Source organism: Limanda limanda, chromosome 6 (assembly GCF_963576545.1).
Source record: "Limanda limanda chromosome 6, fLimLim1.1, whole genome shotgun sequence".
Lineage (NCBI taxonomy): Eukaryota > Metazoa > Chordata > Actinopteri > Pleuronectiformes > Pleuronectidae > Limanda > Limanda limanda.
The window spans coordinates 10919150-10933641 of record NC_083641.1 but is presented as its reverse complement, the minus strand read 5'-3'; the positions used below and the strand labels follow the sequence as shown (position 1 = coordinate 10933641).

General features: G+C 39.1%; 2 long non-coding RNA genes across 2 annotated transcripts; one reads left to right on the top strand and one right to left on the bottom strand.

Annotated features, from left to right (window-relative positions):
• The first annotated feature begins 2487 nt into the window (after positions 1-2487).
• On the top strand, positions 2488-4986 carry LOC133003539 (uncharacterized). The gene is made up of 5 exons (XR_009678289.1): positions 2488-2562; positions 2983-3124; positions 3745-3831; positions 4426-4584; positions 4780-4986. It is a non-coding gene; the product is annotated as an uncharacterized LOC133003539 (long non-coding RNA).
• A 1805-nt stretch (positions 4987-6791) lies between these two features.
• On the bottom strand, positions 6792-8874 carry LOC133003557 (uncharacterized). The gene is made up of 4 exons (XR_009678294.1): positions 8797-8874; positions 8235-8376; positions 7531-7617; positions 6792-6936 (listed from the first exon to the last, which is right to left on the bottom strand). It is a non-coding gene; the product is annotated as an uncharacterized LOC133003557 (long non-coding RNA).
• Between the last annotated feature and the right edge of the window lie 5618 nt (positions 8875-14492).

Genomic DNA, 14492 nt, shown 5'->3' with positions numbered 1-14492 from the left:
CCTTCTTGTTGCCATCTTTGAGCTAGGTGGTAACAGTAGTATGCATGAGAGAAGACGCCGCGAGATTTGTGGACTTCTATGTGGTGTCCGCTGATAATGTAGTGGGCTGGTCTGGACAGACAATGCCAGGGCTGAATTTGTGTCCCAGTCCACCCCTGGATGTTAGTATATGAGCTAACCCCACGATGTGTCAATGAAACTTCTGAATTGAATCATATCTCACAGGTAATATCTCAAATGATTGTTTTTTGTTGAGCATGAATCCAGAGCAGCACCAGTGACACTGTCACTGTGCCAAAAATTCTTGATTAATTTCCATAGGCAGAGAGAGAGAACTGGCAACAGCAGTTTGCTCTCTGGCAGCCATGAGAAAAACTTTAAGAGCCCAGAGTCTGAAATATTTGGAAAAAAGCTTCTATTTCAGAGTTTAATCCTATGTCTTATAATTTACAGTCTAATAAATGTGTGTGTGGGTTTGTTGTGATCTAAGTTCACAGTAAGCGACAGTATATGAATGAACACCTGTTTCTGCATCACATCCAAACATTGGGAACAGCAGAGCATGAATATTCTTTTTTCATTCATCAGGTATCATTGTTGTGGTAAATAAGGAATCCAGTGTCCATGACTTTCAATGTGGGTAAATGTTTTGTCTGTCGCCTACAAGCCCAGAGTCTCTTTTTTTCACTCTGTCTCCCACACACACACACACACACACACACACACACACACACACACACATGCATTTTTTTATCATGACATTATTTTACCCGCATTATACATACATAATGGATTTTTTAAGTAAAATTGTATTGACTTATCTGAGACAACTTTGATACCACACACAAACACAAATGATTATTTAAAGATATGGCAGGTTTCACTGAACCAATTGTTTGTTTTTCTATTTTCTTGTTGCTGTTTCTATTTTATAAATTTCAAATGTTTCGTTGAATATGAGATTATTACTCACATTCGATTTGGATGGCAACTTCCTCAGTATTTGAAAATAACATTAAACACTGAGGTTCATCCAAACCTCAGGTTTATGTTGCTCTAATGTTAAACACTGTTAATGAACCAGTTTTCCTCTAAACTCTGTCACATGTTCAACCAAAAAAACAAAAAGTCCCCTCCGGCTAACGCTTGCACATTTACGGCAATTTTATTCATCTTATTTGTCCCTGCTAAATAAATCAACCGATTATAAATAATAAATCCTGTATTTTGTAGCAGATACAAATATTGTTTTCATATCTTTGGGGCTTCACTCAGAACACTGAATTAAACATCAGGTTCCAAATGTGACAGTTGTTAGCAGAGCTTCATTATTCAGATCAGTCTCATGAGGGATATATAGTGCAGCTTCCCTCAGCTGAACAATAACATAATCCTGCATTGTTATTCGCTGTTTCTCTGTTTCTCTGTTTCACTCTCAGGTCAGATGACTTAACCTTGTAATTGTAAGTAAAACATTGACCTGACAATGTATCACAAACCCAGTTCTTCTTCTTTATTTTTTTTTTCTTTTCAGCCCCGAACATCTCTGTGAAACGGGCACACTGTGTCCATCTATGTGTCCATCTGCTGCACAATAGCTGACCTAATTTTTAGTAAAACCTTGATACATCATTTTTTTTCCAACCGAGCAAAATAAAAGAATTACAGCAAAGTCGACTGTAGTGTAATTACTGTTATAGCCCATAGTTTGCAAATAGTTTAAACCATAATATAATGTATTGTAGTGTGATGTAATGTAATGTAATTTAATGTTAACATAATAAAGCACACGGTATGATTATCCTCCCATTGTAGGACTGTGTGTGGTCTGTTACGTAGAGAACTGCAGTTCATGGGTTTCATATCTGTACTTGAGCAGCCTTTATCCCTCTGCAACCCAGTCTCATCAGGAAACGTTCAGTGGGAACGTTGGTCCACTTGGACAAACGTTTCCATCTCACAATCTGGCCTATCAGATTGTGAGATGGAAACGTTTGGTCCGCCCATTGTTTTGCATTGACGTGTTTTCACGTCACGTGACTCCCGAGTTCCCGTCTACGGAAAGGAAAACATGGCGGACAGTCCTTGTTTTTTCAGATAAAAATATGATTTTGTAACTTAGTCTGGGCATAAAAATACATTCTGACACCATTTCTAGCGAGAAATGTGGTCTTTGCTTCCACAGTCTTCAGCCAGTTCGTGCTTATGATATATATTTTAATAGTTATCACAAATGTTTTTTTCGTTGCTATGATGGTTGCTATGGACGCTGCCATGCCGAGAACCACGTCGTAGCGTGCTGTTTAAATCACCGTCCCTGCGTGGTGTCGTTCAGTGCTCGTGAATGTTATTCATGTTAAATAATATTAATATTTGAGGCTAGATTACACCTCTAATGCGAAGGATCTTGCGAGTCTGTTCAGAGGCGGACCGAGTCCGCCACCGGACCGAGTCCGCCACCGGAAATAACGTGTGGCTGTCAACATCCGGTCCCTTTAACTAGAAGCTGCGTCATACACACGGAGCATTTGGGAGACCACGATGTCGTCTTCCTTCTGTCAGGTAAGTAGTTTATTGTTTTTAAAGATCGTTACGATCTAGGTTCACAGTCCGAGTGCTGAGACAATGGATGCGGAGTCCGTCGATACCCACAATGGATGCTTTTCTTCAGCTAATATGCCATTGTTAGCCACATGCTTCAGCCCACGGTAGCATGTGATTACCTGGGAGGTGAAAACATGGTTATTCAAACCAGTTCAAGATGCTTAGCTCATCATTGAGGGACGCTACAATATAAATATAAACATGAATTTGATTTATGAATGCTTTAGATTAATAAGGAGCGTATTTCTCTACCAATACTTCACAATAACAGATCAATTTGGTTTAATGTATAGAATGTAATATGACAATAATGTTTTCATGTTATGGAGTTGCGTTTCATTTTATAAAACAATTCCTATGTTCTGTTTTTTAATCAAGGAGGATCCAAGTGAAGCTACAGGAGTATGATGAAGAGCAAGAAGGGCAGCCTGGAGAGAAAGAGGAGCCGGGTTGAGCCCACTACTCTCATCCACGTACCACGAGGAAGATGAGGGAGAGAAATTATCCTACCATTAAAGAGGTACTTTTAAGTTACATACCAGAAACACCATTTTATATAATGTGCCAAATATACATTTTTATTAAATCCCCAAAGTACGCTGGCTGAAATACAAGTTAATATCACACTGAAAGAGTTTTGATCAATCATGCTTCCCTGCTGTGGTTGTTCAACTGGGAAAACAACTTTTTCCACAGGAAGGCAAGTAAATTTAAGGAATGCTTGTGCAAATTTTTCCTCTGTTATGTATAATGATGACCTCCATCAGACATTATGTTAGCAATATTTACACCTTTTCATTTATACTGTTTATTTCTGTCTACATGTGTGAATTTGCCTTCATTAGTTTCAGAAAAGAGCGATCATGTATCGGTCAGTGGGCGGCAGCCCAAGACTCCGCAAACTAGTCTTTAAGCAAAGTAGACGAAGGCATTGAGGTTGCGGCCTGCCATCATTATTATTTTGCTTAAGGGACTGAATATGTTTCATGCAGAAATATTAGCATTTCCCTTATATCTACCAAAACTGCTTGTTTCACAGACTGCAGTTTTGTTTTGATCCGATGTGGTGTGCAAATACCAACTGTATCTGCAATGGGTTGTTGGGCATTAATATTTGTAACTCTAATTTTGTTTTGACAGACTGTGCAAAGAATGTTGAGAACATCACCACTCTACAGGAATACACAGTCCAGTAATGTGTGTCAGAAGTTCAGTAGTGAACGACAGGTACTGTGGAAAAATGTGTGTCATTGTTGTACAATGTCCTTTGACTCTGTTTACACAAGGTCAACACAAAAAGGTTTGATTGTCAACTGATAATGGTATGAATTCATGTTATACTCCTCTTCACAAGAAACAAACAATTTACAAAAAAAACCACTAGAATTACCGCACTGCGTTGTATGACTCCGCTAACCAGTGCAGTGTCCGTCTACATATTTCTACATATTTTCTCTCATATAAATGTCACTGTAACCTCTTGACAACTGAAACCATAACATGAGGTCAGTGTGGCCTTGACCTTTTGACTTTAAGACAAATACACAGTTAGACAACCCGAAAACATGCAGTAATGCCTCCGGCGACTCGCTATTACAGAGGCATTAAAATGTTAAGTGTAGTTGACTGGATTTTATTGGTGTTACATTGGACATCTTGTATTGGTACACAAAAAATATATTTGGTTTCACATTTTAGATGGCATAAGCAGAGACATCAACTCAGGAAATGGATTTCTGCAGAAAATTAAGCCTTGTATGTGTGTATATATACATACAAACGCACTTTTAAAACGTTTTGTTTTTTATCATATATTCTCAGGTAGTACTGACGCATTTACGGAGATGGGACATGAGGGCCTTGTCTGCGTGCCCAAGAGAAGATTCCACAGAGTTCAAGCTGAGCAGGCTGCAGCAGGTTTGGAGGAATCCTCCTCTGAAGAGGAAACATGGCGAGGTTCTTCTCCACTGATGAAGAAATGTGAGTGCTGTGATTAGGTCAAATCTGCTAAAATGCTACTGTGGCTCCTGGGCCCTGCTATTAGCTTGGTGTATGGTAGCTGTTAGCTTTAGCATATTTATTTTTTAGGGGCCTGTCTGACGTTTATGTTTTAAAAAAAAAATCAGAGGGAACCATCTTCATAATTTAACACTATGGTTTCTTTGTGTCCTTCAGATCTTCTCAAGAGAAGCTGCCTCAGCTCCACGGTCCCTCCTGCAGCCTCCACTCCTGATGCTAACCCCCGGTCTCCATCACACCATCCGGGCAGACCTGGAGTCACAGAACTTTGTCCAGAGCTGCCGTCTGAGAATTGTTGATCATATAATTTTCAGCAGATGCCTTAATGTAATGTTTGTGCACAATAAATGACATTGATCATAACATATTGGTATTTCCTTGCAGTCATACACCATGATATTGGCAGATAAGATGTTGATTACATTAAAGCAGTGAATGCTCTGCTTTAAGCAACATAAACACACAATGATCCAATGGATTTGAAGTAGAATGGGCACGTTACATTCTGTAGAGAGTAACTCAGTAACGGAAGTCAGAAAATAACTTTATCTGAGGTTCAGTCAGTTATAGTCACAGCAAAGCACACAGGTCTTGTTGTCTAAGTGGCAACCATATCATATTGTTTAAGATGTGTAACATCAAGCTTGTGTATCAGGGCTAAATACATCCAGTCATAAGTAAGTTCACCCTCTTGTTAACACTAAAAGTAGGTGACCCAGATGTTTCACAATGCAATCTGATAAGGTCTTATGAGAAACATTCTTAACATTAAAGAAATGAACACAGAGGATAGCAATAGATGTTTCACTTTAAATCAGTAGCTGGTAATCGGCAGACTGACTTATTCAAACACATTAATACTACAATGAATGAGGCAGGGGTTTGCTATCAGAAATTATTTCTGGGACATTAATTTAAAAGATCTCCAGTATAAGCAAATGTGTTCTAAAATTGGTTTACATCCAAGTGAGAGGCTGTCCCATCTCATGGATTTAAGATATATATATTGTTTGTATTAGCTGTCCCTCAGTGAAGTACTTGCACTTCTTGAAAAGCTCTATATAAATAAGATGTATTATTGTTTATACATTGCCCTCTAGTATATGTTTTCCTAAGTCATTGTAGATACAGAAACAACAGTATGGTTCAGGTGACAGTAAGTGGAAGGTGAAGGTCATTTCCATGAGCTCAAGAGAAACCTAATGTGACGATATAGTTGATTTCTGATAGGAAGCACCTGCCTCATTCATTGTAGTATTAATGTGTTTGAATAAGTCAGTCTGCCGATTACCAGCTACTGATTTAAAGTGAAACATCTATTGCTATCCTCTGTGTTCATTTCTTTAATGTTAAGAATGTTTCTCATAAGACCTTATCAGATTGCATTGTGAAACATCTGGGTCACCTACTTTTAGTGTTAACAAGAGGGTGAACTTACTTATGACTGGATGTATTTAGTCCTGATACACAAGCTTGATGTTACACATCTTAAACAATATGATATGGTTGCCACTTAGACAACAAGACCTGTGTGCTTTGCTGTGACTATAACTGACTGAACCTCAGATAAAGTTATTTTCTGACTTCCGTTACTGAGTTACTCTCTACAGAATGTAACGTGCCCATTCTACTTCAAATCCATTGGATCATTGTGTGTTTATGTTGCTTAAAGCAGAGCATTCACTGCTTTAATGTAATCAACATCTTATCTGCCAATATCATGGTGTATGACTGCAAGGAAATACCAATATGTTATGATCAATGTCATTTATTGTGCACAAACATTACATTAAGGCATCTGCTGAAAATTATATGATCAACAATTCTCAGACGGCAGCTCTGGACAAAGTTCTGTGACTCCAGGTCTGCCCGGATGGTGTGATGGAGACCGGGGGTTAGCATCAGGAGTGGAGGCTGCAGGAGGGACCGTGGAGCTGAGGCAGCTTCTCTTGAGAAGATCTGAAGGACACAAAGAAACCATAGTGTTAAATTATGAAGATGGTTCCCTCTGATTTTTTTTTTAAAACATAAACGTCAGACAGGCCCCTAAAAAATAAATATGCTAAAGCTAACAGCTACCATACACCAAGCTAATAGCAGGGCCCAGGAGCCACAGTAGCATTTTAGCAGATTTGACCTAATCACAGCACTCACATTTCTTTATCAGTGGAGAAGAACCTCGCCATGTTTCCTCTTCAGAGGAGGATTCCTCCAAACCTGCTGCAGCCTGCTCAGCTTGAACTCTGTGGAATCTTCTCTTGGGCACGCAGACAAGGCCCTCATGTCCCATCTCCGTAAATGCGTCAGTACTACCTGAGAATATATGATAAAAAACAAAACGTTTTAAAAGTGCGTTTGTATGTATATATACACACATACAAGGCTTAATTTTCTGCAGAAATCCATTTCCTGAGTTGATGTCTCTGCTTATGCCATCTAAAATGTGAAACCAAATATATTTTTTGTGTACCAATACAAGATGTCCAATGTAACACCAATAAAATCCAGTCTACTACACTTAACATTTTAATGCCTCTGTAATAGCGAGTCGCCGGAGGCATTACTGCATGTTTTCGGGTTGTCTAACTGTGTATTTGTCTTAAAGTCAAAAGGTCAAGGCCACACTGACCTCATGTTATGGTTTCAGTTGTCAAGAGGTTACAGTGACATTTATATGAGAGAAAATATGTAGAAATATGTAGACGGACACTGCACTGGTTAGCGGAGTCATACAACGCAGTGCGGTAATTCTAGTGGTTTTTTTTGTAAATTGTTTGTTTCTTGTGAAGAGGAGTATAACATGAATTCATACCAATATCAGTTTACAATCAAACCTTTTTGTGTTGACCTTGTGTAAACAGAGTCAAAGGACATTGTACAACAATGACACACATTTTTCCACAGTACCTGTCGTTCACTACTGAACTTCTGACACACATTACTGGACTGTGTATTCCTGTAGAGTGGTGATGTTCTCAACATTCTTTGCACAGTCTGTCAAAACAAAATTAGAGTTACAAATATTAATGCCCAACAACCCATTGCAGATACAGTTGGTATTTGCACACCACATCGGATCAAAACAAAACTGCAGTCTGTGAAACAAGCAGTTTTGGTAGATATAAGGGAAATGCTAATATTTCTGCATGAAACATATTCAGTCCCTTAAGCAAAATAATAATGATGGCAGGCCGCAACCTCAATGCCTTCGTCTACTTTGCTTAAAGACTAGTTTGCGGAGTCTTGGGCTGCCGCCCACTGACCGATACATGATCGCTCTTTTCTGAAACTAATGAAGGCAAATTCACACATGTAGACAGAAATAAACAGTATAAATGAAAAGGTGTAAATATTGCTAACATAATGTCTGATGGAGGTCATCATTATACATAACAGAGGAAAAATTTGCACAAGCATTCCTTAAATTTACTTGCCTTCCTGTGGAAAAAGTTTTCCCAGTTGAACAACCACAGCAGGGAAGCATGATTGATCAAAACTCTTTCAGTGTGATATTAACTTGTATTTCAGCCAGCGTACTTTGGGGATTTAATAAAAATGTATATTTGGCACATTATATAAAATGGTGTTTCTGGTATGTAACTTAAAAGTACCTCTTTAATGGTAGGATAATTTCTCTCCCTCATCTTCCTCGTGGTACGTGGATGAGAGTAGTGGGCTCAACCCGGCTCCTCTTTCTCTCCAGGCTGCCCTTCTTGCTCTTCATCATACTCCTGTAGCTTCACTTGGATCCTCCTTGATTAAAAAACAGAACATAGGAATTGTTTTATAAAATGAAACGCAACTCCATAACATGAAAACATTATTGTCATATTACATTCTATACATTAAACCAAATTGATCTGTTATTGTGAAGTATTGGTAGAGAAATACGCTCCTTATTAATCTAAAGCATTCATAAATCAAATTCATGTTTATATTTATATTGTAGCGTCCCTCAATGATGAGCTAAGCATCTTGAACTGGTTTGAATAACCATGTTTTCACCTCCCAGGTAATCACATGCTACCGTGGGCTGAAGCATGTGGCTAACAATGGCATATTAGCTGAAGAAAAGCATCCATTGTGGGTATCGACGGACTCCGCATCCGCTGTCTCAGCACTCGGACTGTGAACCTAGATCGTAACGATCTTTAAAAACAATAAACTACTTACCTGACAGAAGGAAGACGACATCGTGGTCTCCCAAATGCTCCGTGTGTATGACGCAGCTTCTAGTTAAAGGGAGCGGATGTTGACAGCCACACGTTATTTCCGGTGGCGGACTCGGTCCGGTGTCACACTCATGTCCGCCTCTGAACAGACTCGCAAGATCCTTCGCATTAGAGGTGTAATCTAGCCTCAAATATTAATATTATTTAACATGAATAACATTCACGAGCACTGAACGACACCACGCAGGGACGGTGATTTAAACAGCACGCTACGACGTGGTTCTCGGCATGGCAGCGTCCATAGCAACCATCATAGCAACGAAAAAAAAATTCGTGATAACTATTAAAATATATATCATAAGCACGAACTGGCTGAAGACTGTGGAAGCAAAGACCACATTTCTCGCTAGAAATGGTGTCAGAATGTATTTTTATGCCCAGACTAAGTTACAAAATCATATTTTTATCTGAAAAAACAAGGACTGTCCGCCATGTTTTCCTTTCCGTAGACGGGAACTCGGGAGTCACGTGACGTGAAAACACGTCAATGCAAAACAATGGGCGGACTAAACGTTTCCATCTCACAATCTGATAGGCCAGATTGTGAGATGGAAACGTTTGTCCAAGTGGACCAACGTTCCCACTGAACGTTTCCTGATGAGACTGGGTTGCCCTCTGGAGTCAAACAAACCATCTCATTATCAAGGGGAGCTCTTTATTCCCACTCTGAGCTGGTGCAGATGTATGCGATATGTGTGTTTATGCTCAGATTACAACAGGCTTAAGTTTAAATAGTTGCTTAATAATATAAACACTGCATCAGTGTGTGTGTGTGTGTATATGTGTGTGTGTGTGTGTGTGTGCGTGTGTGTGTGTGTGAGAGAGAGAGCATTGTAGAGTTACCAGGATATATAGTTTACTGAGGCATGCTGCCAACAGTGTCAGCCTTCGTGACTGTTGCAGTGGAGTTGGTTTGTGTTTGTGTTTTGTATCCACAACTACACAGAGATTCAGTGATGTATTTTTAAATGACATAAAAAAGAAAACAGAAAGCAGACTGCCTCGCTTGTAACTGAATGATTTGTTTTGTTGAATCTTGTCTGAAAATCCATAAACATGAAGCCGGGCCCTTTTGGGAAGTTTGACTGTGTGTTGACTGCAAATAAAAAAGAAAGTGAATCCCATAAAAGCTACAAAGTAATGTCCAAGAGGTTAGAGGTTTTGTTTTATCTTAAAATTTATTAAATTTATGGGGGAAATCAGTGACCCTATGTCCAGTAGTTTTTGTATGTTCTCACACTCTTTGCGGGCATGTCAGGATTATGAGGGAACATCTCAGAGGATTGTTTTTGTCCAGTGAGATCAACTGAAACCACCAACTGAACATAAAGGTCCTTTTAAAGTTTTTTTTTCTTCTTGTTCCTTAAATCTCAGCTTTGAATCAGGTCAGCTCTGGAGTTTGGCGTGTTCTCTTCCATTGGCTCTAAAGTGGCCCTGCAGGGTTTTTATTGTTGTTTTCCTGCATCCCATGGACGTTGCCATGTGATGGGCTCGTGTGGCTCCATTGTTGTCCGAGACTCCGTTAAAGGCCGTTTTCTACGTTCAAAGATGCCTTCGTGCTGAGACTTCCTTCCTGCCATTCAGTGATGATGTCACTGGAGCTATTTCAAGAGCACATCACGTAACTGTCGTGAAAAAAACAAATGTTTGGTGATGTGCATGGGAGGGTTGAAACTGAGGCGGGTGTGTGCACACGTTAGATAAAGCAAAGGGAAATCTACGGGAAGAAGAAGAAAACAATGAGACAAAATTCACATGCCACTCTAGATACAGTCGTCACAATAATGTGAAATAAAAACATCACCCACTTTTCCTCAGGCTTTTGGAAAACTGAGAATTAACAGGTGACCTGAAATATATCTGAGCACAATAGCATCTCTGAAACCTCTTTGTTGTTCTAAATTATAGGCAAACATCAGGTTATGTAAAGCTTTGCTAGAAAGCTCCCTGAGCTCTTATCATGCCCTTTAGTCACCATCAGATTCTGCCAACATGCTGTTATCTGGTCACCATGTTTGCACAGGTAACTGTGATCAAATCATAACTTGACTAAAATCAAATGATTTATTGGTGACAGTCACAGGACAAGTGTTTTTTTCTAATGTGAGGTAGGTATAGTTTTTTTTGTTTTTTTTCATAAACAAGAATTGGCAAAAACATACTTAGCTGATTACCACAGACTTTGTGGAGGGTTGAGTAATGGGAAGAACCAATTACATGGTGGTGTGGATCCAGGATAATATTTATTAGTTTACTGACATTGCGAAATAGGGCATTTTTTTAAATTTTCAAAGGAATCGGACAAATTTAAGGAGCTGATTTTTATTAGTGTGTACCATCTGGTGCAGCTTGATTGAATTTAAGTAGACTGTTAGGCCTTGCTGGAGGTAAGTGCTCTACCTAGTGTCATTGTAGTTGAGATTTATTTTGTCCGCAGGAATCATCAGAAAATTCTGACATTGTTCAATGTGGGGCTTCTGCAGTTGAAGCAGTGGGGCTAAAGGGCCATGTTTACTGTACACACACACACACACACACACACACACACACACACACACACACACACACACACACACACACACACACACAAACACACAGAACCCGCAAATAGAAGCTGCTCAGTTATGCTGCTCAGAGAGAGAGTGACCATCCATGAAGCAGATAAACAGCAGCACAGGTTTACCGAAGCGCTACAGCTGTAATTGGATGAGATCCAGTATAAAGATATAGGATTGGCTTTCATCTTGTTAGTTGCATATGGTGCAGCGACAGAAGCTTTGGGACATTTAATAACCATCGTGCTTTCTATGTATATAGTTGTCAATGTCATAGCCATCAACGGGGTGGAGATCAACTAGGATCGTGACATTGATACTCTTTAGACCTGAAATCATAAATTATAATGGTTTTTTTTAAGCGCTCCAGAGGTATGGTCTACTACAATGCTTCACTGTGGGATTAGTGCATTTTTAACCTGGCTTTCCAGTGTAAGGTATGGGGCTGCGTTAAAAGTGTGGTACATTGCCATGGTAACCTGCACATTGAGATCTTCATGTCAAATCCAAATGCCCCCTCACCGAACAGCACCATGTAAAAATAGCCTTTCCAGAAGATCACGTGGTCTTGATCAAAATAACCTTTAATGGAACTGATGTCATGAGGAGACCAGAAAATGTGACAGTATGAGACAAACACTAAGAAGAAGTGCAGAGAGGACGTAACAGATGGTGCATGCATGCTGGACTGTTGAGGCAGAAATCTGAATATTTATACAGTGTCAGTGTCATGACCATTATCTATAAAACATCTGTAAACACTATAAAAGTCAGTAAACACCCACATGCTGTGCAATTTCGATCCCCATTAACTAACATGTTAGTGTTGGCAAGTTCCTCTAATGGTAAATGTTATCATCAAATTTTGGGATTTAAATTGTAATCTGATATAAATCACTTAAAATCAACTTGAACAAAAACATGAAATATTCATTAAACCTTTGAACTCTTGTATTACAACAGGAGCTCAAAATCGATTTTGAAGTTTATTATAAAAATTCCTTTTTGATATGATCTCAATTGTCTAGTTAATATTATTAGTCCCACGACAGGGGAAGAAAATCTAATGCTCAATGTTTTTGTGCCTCCGTTTTATTTTTAGTAAAGAGAACAAGTCAAAACATGTCAAGCTCCAATTGGCGGCAGAACAGAGTTTTCTGATACATGTTGATAGATTGATATTTATTGGATAAATGTATTTCTACTCAACTCGCTAAACTGATAGATGATTCTTAATTGCAAACACGTTGTGGATTAATAGCAACTATAAAGGGTGTGTTCTGAGAAGGGAGAACAATGTTACTGACTCATTAGTTCACATAACTCATATGATTTAAATTCAGTTTCATTATGGTTATTTAACTTTTAGTTCACCACTTTCTTTCGTATCTGCCTTATGATAATTTACACAATTTGAGAATTCAAATTAAAAAAAAATTATATCCAGGGCTTTGTGACCCACTGGATTTTTATTTCTTTAAACGTATTTCTACAGTAGAATTGGAGAACAGCCGGCTCAGGGTTTTGTGTTTTCTCAGTGACCTCAGGGAGCCGTCGGCTCAGAATTCAAAGTCCAGAAGAAATTGTTTGAACACCTGGAAAAGAGACGTCAGTGAAGCGGATGATGCACAATCCCATGTCAGCTCAGGTGAGATGTAGTGAGGCAGTGAGCCAGATGATCATTCAGGCCGAAATACACTGTGACAGCTATTGTCAAATGATCTTTGATTCGGCCTTTCTCTAATGCATCAAATTACCTTGAAATATTATGAAATCTGTGTTAGATTAATAGAAGGACTGGATTCCACTGTCTGATTCGAAATCCCTCATGTCTCATGTGTTTCTGTTGCCTGAATCAAAACCTCCGATCAGTACGTCAGTAACTCTCTCAGGGACTTTTTATGTGAGGACGGTCTCATCAGCTAATGTTGCCTCATTCACCCACATGACGAACCAACGCGACCATAGAGGATTAAGCCAGAGATCCACTGAAAACTAGAAAGGAAGTGGCGCTCCAGCAACAGTGTTGAAAATCTCCTAGACTGGAAGAGTAGTGTTACAGAATATAAAAAGGCTCTCCACAAAGCAAGAGCTGCCTATTATTCAAAACTAATAGAAGAGAATAAAAACAACCCCAGGTTTCTCTTCAGCACTGTAGCCAGGCTGACAGAGAGTCACACCTCCACCGAACCCAGTATTCCTCGATCCCTAAATAGCAATATCTTTATGACCTTTTTTAATGATAAAATTCTAACTATTAGAAATAAAATCAATCATCTCCTGCCCTCAATTGGCACTAATACCCTCCCAACAATAGAGATCTCAGAAACGGCTGAGAATCCTTCCCATTATTTAGACAGCTTCTCTCTGATCACCCGTGATCAGTTTACCAAAATAGTCTCAGGTTCTAAACCAACAACCTGTATTTTAGATCCGATTCCAACTAAATTACTTAAAGAAATTCTGCCCCTAATAGATAATTCGTTACTTAACACAATCAATCTGTCATTATCATCAGGTTATGTACCACAGTCTTTTAAAATAGCTGTAATCAAACCCCTACTCAAAAAACCCACCCTAGACCCAGAGGTTTTAGCAAATTACAGGCCAATATCTAATCTCCCCTTCCTATCTAAAATCTTAGAAAAAGTTGTAGCCAATCAGCTGTGTGAGTTTCTCCAGGAAAATAATATATATGAGTATATCAGTCTGGGTTTAGAACCAATCATAGCACAGAGACAGCCCTGGCAAAAGTCACTAATGACCTTCTAATAGCTTCAGATCAGGGACTTGTGTCTGTCCTCGTTCTGTTAGATCTCAGTGCAGCATTCGACACAATTGACCATCAAATTTTATTAGAGAGACTAAAACAGTTAATTAACATTAAAGGAACGGCCTTAAACTGGTTTAAATCTTATTTTGCTGATCGCTCCCAATTCGTTCAAATCAATGATGAGTCATCGGTGCGCACCAAAGTTAACCATGGTGTCCCACAGGGGTCTGTGCTCGGCCCAATTTTATTCTCATTATATATGCTTACACTAGGAAACATTATCAGGACACACTCGGTAAATTTTCACTG